Source organism: Dama dama, chromosome 12 (assembly GCF_033118175.1).
Source record: "Dama dama isolate Ldn47 chromosome 12, ASM3311817v1, whole genome shotgun sequence".
Lineage (NCBI taxonomy): Eukaryota > Metazoa > Chordata > Mammalia > Artiodactyla > Cervidae > Dama > Dama dama.
Window position 1 is genome coordinate 33872178 of NC_083692.1, and position 7213 is coordinate 33879390.

A 7213-nucleotide genomic window follows, 5' to 3' on the forward strand; every position below is an offset into this window, starting at 1 on the left:
AGAATCTGCCTGCAGTGCAGTAGACTGGGGTTCAATCCGTGGGTTGGGCAGATCTCCTGGAGAAGGAAATGGGAACCCTCTTTGCTATTCTTGCCTAGAGAATCCCAGGGACAGAGGAACCTGGCAGGCTGCATGCAGTCCATGGAGTTGCAAAAAGTCAGACACGACTAAGTGACTAACACACACATACACTCTCTACGTTTTATCCAAATGGAACCTTCCCTTTTCTCAGTGTATCTCTGTAGGACAGGCCCTGTTCTCTGGTCCATCCTCTGTGCCTCTGTTCATAGCAAGATCTCTTGCCTCCAAACCTAACCCTTCCTCCCCATCTTTTCATATTCAAATGCTCTTTGTTTTTTAGAAACTAATTCCAATGCCAACTCTTTCATGAAAACTTCTCCAACTCTCCTATTCCAAGCTCAGTAAGTATTGTGGACACCGATAGCTTCTGTCTGGCCTGGCATCATTCGTTCATCATTCTTCTGGGAAAAAAAGTGAAAAGTGAAGTCGCTCAGTGGTGCCCGACTCTTTACGACCCCATGGACTGCAGCCTGCCAGTCTCCTCTGGGCCATGCAAAAACACTCCCTCTCCATCTTGTTCTTGTTCTGCTAGCTCTGTCTCTTGGCAATCTGATTCTTGAATAATACAAGCATAGACAGCACCTGGAGCTCATTCAGGTCCTGAAGAACTCACGTCCGTTGTTTCTGCTGGTGGATCCCTACAGCTGCTCTGCTCCAATCTTGTCAGTGCTGGTTTCCTTCCCTTATCTTTTATGAAGAGCTCCTTTCTCTTCGAGTAAACTCTTTTGTGAATCAGCCACTGCTGGTTTATATTGTTTGCAATCAAAGACACTGACTGATAGACGTGATCATTCCTTCTTCCAAACCATCAAAGTATGTTGCCTATACATTACTTAGGATCCCTAACATTTCATACCTTGTATAATAGTCATCCACGTTATCATTTTCTTTGTCCTACACAGTATCAGTTCCAGAATTCTACATAGGAGGAGCAACTGGGGGTTGAAGCAAGAAAGCATATGGGACTTACCATGAATCCTTATTGGAGTTAATAATATAACAGTTTTCTCTTTATTTAGACTGCATTTTTTAAACCCTTAAAGAGCAACATTATCTAAAGATGCTTTTACTCATATATTTATTTAAAATTAATTAAAAAGCATCCATTTTCCTCTTTAGAGAACACATATTTGAAGGAAAGACAGCACTGGAGCTTATGGTGGGGGGACTTCCTTCCCTTCCAAGGTGCCTTTGGGTGCAGAGGCTGAACCTTAAAGACTGTGAGCCATTTGTCACCTGTGGTCCTTTCTATAGTTCCTTACAAACAATAACCACACCCAGTATAGTTGTTGAATCAATCAATCAATGTTCACTGTATCATCTCACATCATTTATCTTTTGCCTCTTTTCTGAAGAAAATTCAAGGTGTATGCTTTCCCACTTGGAATTTATTTGGGTTACTAATTTTTGTTGTTGTTTTTTTTAGTTTAAATGCGTTTTGTTTTTAGACAACTTAAATAACACGTTTTCTCAAAAACAATGCCTCTGCTCCAAATAAATCAACGTTCAAAACAAATGAAGAGCTCGAGATGACATCAGTCCCAACTGTCTAAGTCCGGCTGTTGTGTGGATGAAAAGCAGTGGCCAGCCAGTTATGACGACAGGTGATTGATCCAAAGTAACTGCCAACATTGTTAACATTTTTCCATCTCTAAACCATCCTTAAAGAAAATCATATATGGGGTTACACCATCCTCACGGTAGTCCAGAAGAGCAACCATGCCATTTGGATTAATCTTTTCACCAATAAAGAACTGCTAGTTTTTGAAATTAGCAAGGATGTGCTTGATTTGTTCTGCAGCCCCTGTCATAAAAGGTTTTACTCTTTCTGGTCTCCCTTTGATTGACTTCATGTAATCTTTGATGTACTTCTTGGAGGCTTCTTTTGTGAGGCTGGTTTCCTCCAAGTGATGGTTCATGACAATATCGACACCAGTGATTACTGTGCTTTCGGGACCTTCGCCCTCGGGGCCTTCAACGGAGGCATTTCCACCAATGAGTGAGTCATCGATGTTACCCTCTGTCCTACTGACCATCTTCCCCTCCACCTCCAGACACAGCCCGTCCGCGACCTCCCAGATCTTGTAGATGTCGGAGAATATCATGCTAATGAGATCCCGGTAGATGATCATGATGGCGACAGCAGGGAGGCGACAGCTGCGCTGGCTTAGCAGGAGCCTGGAGCTCAGAGCGAGCGCAGTGCGGCCAGAGGGGCGCTCGGGGGGAGAGGCGGGGGCAGGCAGAAAAGCTACCGATTTTTTTCAATAAATAATGATTAGAGAATTCCCTGGCAGTCTGGTGGTTAAGACTCCACGCTGCCAGTGGAGGGGGCACTGGTTTGATCCCTGGTTGGGGAACTAAGGTCCCACATGTGCTGTGCTCCTCCCCCCAAAAATTGTTTTTAATTTAAAAATTTTAAATAGATAACCATGAGATGTCCACTACTATACTGGACATTGTTCTAAGTGCTGGAATGCAACAACGATTGGGCAATATTTCTGCCACCACAGAACTTACATTCTAGTGAAATGTTCTGCCACCACAGAACTTACATTCTAGTGAAATGTATGTCTACTCAGATAATTTCTATACAGTCATTTATTTCCTAATGTATTATAAGTGTAGAACCAAATATGTTCATCATTCTCTTGAGTCACTTTGTATTTCTGCTTCTTCTTTACTTTTGCCCCCATCTATAACACAGTTTACTTTTAAAACTTCGCATGAACCCAGAACTTCTTTGGTTGGTTGGTGGTGGTGTTCAATCACTCAGTTATGTCTGACTCCTTGTGACCCCATGGACTATAGCATGCCAGGCCTCCCTGTCCTTCACCATCTCTCGGAGCTTGTTCAAACTCATGTCCATGGAGTCAGTGATGCCATCCAACCATCTTGTTGGTACTATTGTGTTTTGTTTCTGTTTTTAATTTTTTAATTATTTTTGGTTGCTCTGGGCAGCATGTAGAATCTTAGCTCCCTGAAAGAAAGTGAAAGTGAAAGTTGCTCAGTCAAAACCAACTCTTTGAGACTCCATGAACTATACAGTCCATGGAATTCTCCAGGCCAGAATACTGGAGTGGGTAGTATCTTCCCAACCCAGGGATCCAACCCAGGTCTCCCGCACTGTGAGCTGATTCTTTACCAGCTGAGCCACAAGGGAAGCCCAAGAATACTGGAGTGGGTAGCCTTTCCCTTCTCCAGCAGTCTTCCTGACCCAGGAATCAAACCTGGGTCTCCTGCATTGCAGGCAGATTCTTTATCAACTGAGCTATGAGGGAAGCTTAGTTCCCTGACCAGGGATCAAACCCATGCCCCTTTCATATGGAAGGTAGGCTCTTAACAACTGGACTACCAGTAAAGTCCCAGTATTATTGTTTTTATTTTTCCCATTACTTTTTTTCTGTGCCTTCTGATGTTTGAACTAATCTTCAAAAATCACAACACATTATTATTGAATCTTTTGTCCAAATCTCCTAAATCTTAGACATATTAGTCACATATAGACATTATCTGTGAGTCATAGAGCCATAGAAAACAGCATACTAAAAGAGAAAGCTTCCACAAAAATAACATTTAATGAATTTTACTTTTTAAACCCTTGATGTACCACTAGCATCCAACAGAAACTGAAGTCTTAGAGTAAAATTAAGCCAGAAGTTAATATATTTTTCTGTTTCTGACAAATCCAAATTCTTATGTTGCTCATGGAAAGGAAAAAGAATGGAAGTAAAAGAAGAATCTGACAAAAAGATAATAATAAGTACTCTACATCCAGAGTAAAAATATATATAAGTGTCTATTCACAGCATCTTGCCCACAGTTCCGGGTGTGTCACCATCACTTGAAGTTGTAGCAAAATAGGAAGTATTATGATTATCTTATTGCTACACTGTGGAAACATATACACACCTGGAAGGTAATATACACATACCCCATTTAGCAAATATTAATTGAGGACCTACTATGCATCACACCCTCTGCTAAGCTGGGAGAGTGCTAGAGGCTTTGGCTCTTCAACAGAATCTGCACCTTTTTTTATAGGCACAGAACTGGTTCCACCTGCAGTTAGGTAGCCACGTGCTGAGTGCCAGCCAGTGTAATGGAAGCCAGAGTCTTGTGTGCCACTTCCAGGATCAACCCATGCTGCTCTCCAATTCTCACGCCTCTGCACGCCCTTCCAATGGCGGTGACAGAAAGCACCATGGTGAGGACAGAGGACACAGTTTGAACATGGCAGAGCCTCTGTCAGACTGGTGCCCTGACTGAGTGCATACAGGAGAGCCTCTGACCAATCTGTTCACCTTCCCAGGGCTCTGATGTGAGCAAGAAATAGACTGCCACAATGACGTTGAGCCATTACTTTTTCCAGTCTCTTCACCATCAAAGCCTTGCCTACCCTAATCATACATAGAACTAGACATGAGTTTTGAAATAATTATTTAAAATTTTTTATTTCAGCTTGTTATTTACCCACAATCAAAAATGTTGAAATCATATGATGAAGTCAAGATTTTTCCTCTTTTTTAGTTCTTTTTTCTTAGTTGTTAAAATTCTTAGGGTTTACCCAACAATCTAAAAAGTTGGCCATTTATGTTTCCTACTTATTGATAAAGATGGTGATAAGTTAAAAAAAATCTAATTAATTTTTACTTTTTGTTAATTGTAATCTTTTGAGGTTCAGAAGACATTTTTAAAAATTCTTAGATAATTCCAAATTATAGTCCTCAACTGAGATCCCATGTCTCATACTTCAATACTTCATATTTTTTTCATCTCTGAGTGTCATTTTTGTATAAACCTTCAAAAGAAAAAGTGTTCCCACAAATTGGAATACTACAGTGGTGTCAACTATGTTCAATGGCTATACCACCCAAAGCAATCTACAGATTTAATGCAATCCCTATCAAATTAACCATGACATTTTTCACAGAATTAGAACAAATAATCCTAACATTTATATGGAATCATAACAGACTCAGAACTGCCAAAGCAATCGTGAGGTAAAAGAACAAAGTCAGAGGCATAACCCTCCCAGACTTCAGACAACGCTACAAAGATACAATAATCAAAACAGGATGATATTGGCACAAAAACAGACATATGGATTGGTGTAACAGAACAGAGCACAGACATAAACTCACACACCTATGTCAATTAATCTTTGACAAAGGAGGCAAGAATATACAATGGAGAAAAGATGGTCTCTTCTCCAAGTGGTGCTGGGAAAGGTGAAGAACTGCCTGTAAATCAAAGAAGTTAGAATATACCCTCACAACACACACAAAAATAAACTCAAAATGGCTTAAAGACTTAAATATAAGACATGACACTATAAAACTCCTAGAAAAGAATATAAGCAAAGCCTTCTCTGACATAAATTGTACCAATGTTTTCTTAGGTCAGTCTCCCAAGTCAATTGAAATAAAAGCAAAAATAGACAAATGGAAACTAATCAAACTTATAAACTTTTGCACAGCAAAGGAAACCATAAACGGTATGAAAAGATAATCTATGAACTGTGAAAAAAATATTTGCAAATGATTCTACTGACAAGGGCTTCACTTCCAAAATACACAAGCAGTTCATACAACTCAATAACAACAACAACAACAAAGCAACCCAATCAAAAAATGGACAGAAGACCTAGTCATTTCTCCAGAGAAGACATACAGATGCCCAATAGGCATGTGAAAAGACACTCAACGTTGCTAATTATTAGAGAAATATAAATCAAAACGATAACAAGGTACCACCTCACACAGGTCAGAATAGCCATCATTAAAAAGTCTACAAGTAACAAATGCTAGAGAGGAAGTGGAGAAAAGGGAATCCTATGCGGTTATGGGGAATGTACACTGGTGCAGCCACTAAAGAGAACAGCATGGAGGGTCTTTTTTTTTTTTTTTTTTTAAGCGCGAACGCAGTCCCCCACTACCACAAATTATGCAGTTGAGTTTCCCACATTTGGGGAAATCGCAGGGGTCAGCACATCCGGAGTGCAATGGATAAGCCTTGCCCTGGGAAAACTACCTTTGTGATCATGGTATCTCCCCTGCCAGGTAAGTATTGGAGGGTCTTTTAAAAACTAAAACTAGAATTGCCATATGATTCAGCAACCCATTCCTGGGCATATATCCAGAGAAAATTCCAATTTGTAAAGGTCCATGTACCCCAGTGTTCATAGCAGCACTATTTACAGTAACCAAGGCATGGAAGTAACCAAGGTGTCCACTGACAGATGAATGGATAAAGAAAATGTGGTTCATATACACAATGGAATACAAAAGAATGAAATAATGTCATTTGTAGCAACATGAATGGGCCTGGAGATTACCATACCAAGTGAAAGTAAAAGTGTTAGTCACTTAGTCATGCCCAACTTTTTGCAATCCCATGGACTGCAACCCGCCAGGATCTTCTGTCCATGGGATTTTCCAGGCAAGGATACTGGAGTGGTTTGCCATTTCCTTCTCCAGGGGATCTTCCCGACTCAGTAATCGAACCTGGGTCTCCTGCACTGCAGGCAGATTCTTTACCGACTGAGCTACAAGGGAAGCCCTGACTGTGATTAGTTGAGCTCAAATCCTTGACTTTTTCATTTTTATCTTTAGTAAGTTAGAAAGAGAAAGACAAATTACCATATTATGACATATGTGGAATTTAAAACATGACAAATAAACTCATATACAAAACAGAAACAGACTCATAGACATAGAAAACAAACGTACAGTTACCAAAGGGGAAGACGTTGGGGAGGGATAAATTAGGAATTTGGGATTAGCAGATACAAACTACTGCATATAAAAATAGATAACCAACAAGGCTCTACTGTATAGCATAAGGAACTATATTCAATATCCTATAATAAACTATAATGGAAAAAAAATAAAAAGGAATGTATGTATGTGTATGTGTATAACTGAATCACTTTGCTGTATATCAGAAACTAACACAACATTGTAAATCAATTATATTTCAATGTTAAAACTTCACTTTTATTTTTATATAGCATCCACAGTAATCATTGAGGGGGGATTAATGTGCAAGTTTAATTTCATCATCTGCCCTAAAAAACTTGCTTAGACTCTTACATATACAATTAGAAGCTGAATGCTGGCAGAGATATCCACGT

At 39.8% G+C, this 7213-nt stretch overlaps 1 non-coding gene and 1 pseudogene across 1 annotated transcript; both read right to left on the minus strand.

The window, feature by feature from the left end:
• Nucleotides 1-1552: 1552 nt before the first annotated feature.
• LOC133067194 (translationally-controlled tumor protein-like) lies at nucleotides 1553-2213 on the minus strand (annotated as a pseudogene).
• Nucleotides 2214-5989: 3776 nt separating this feature from the next.
• Nucleotides 5990-6148, minus strand: LOC133067586 (U1 spliceosomal RNA). The gene has a single exon (XR_009695359.1). It is a non-coding gene; the product is annotated as a U1 spliceosomal RNA (small nuclear RNA).
• Nucleotides 6149-7213: the final 1065 nt, after the last annotated feature.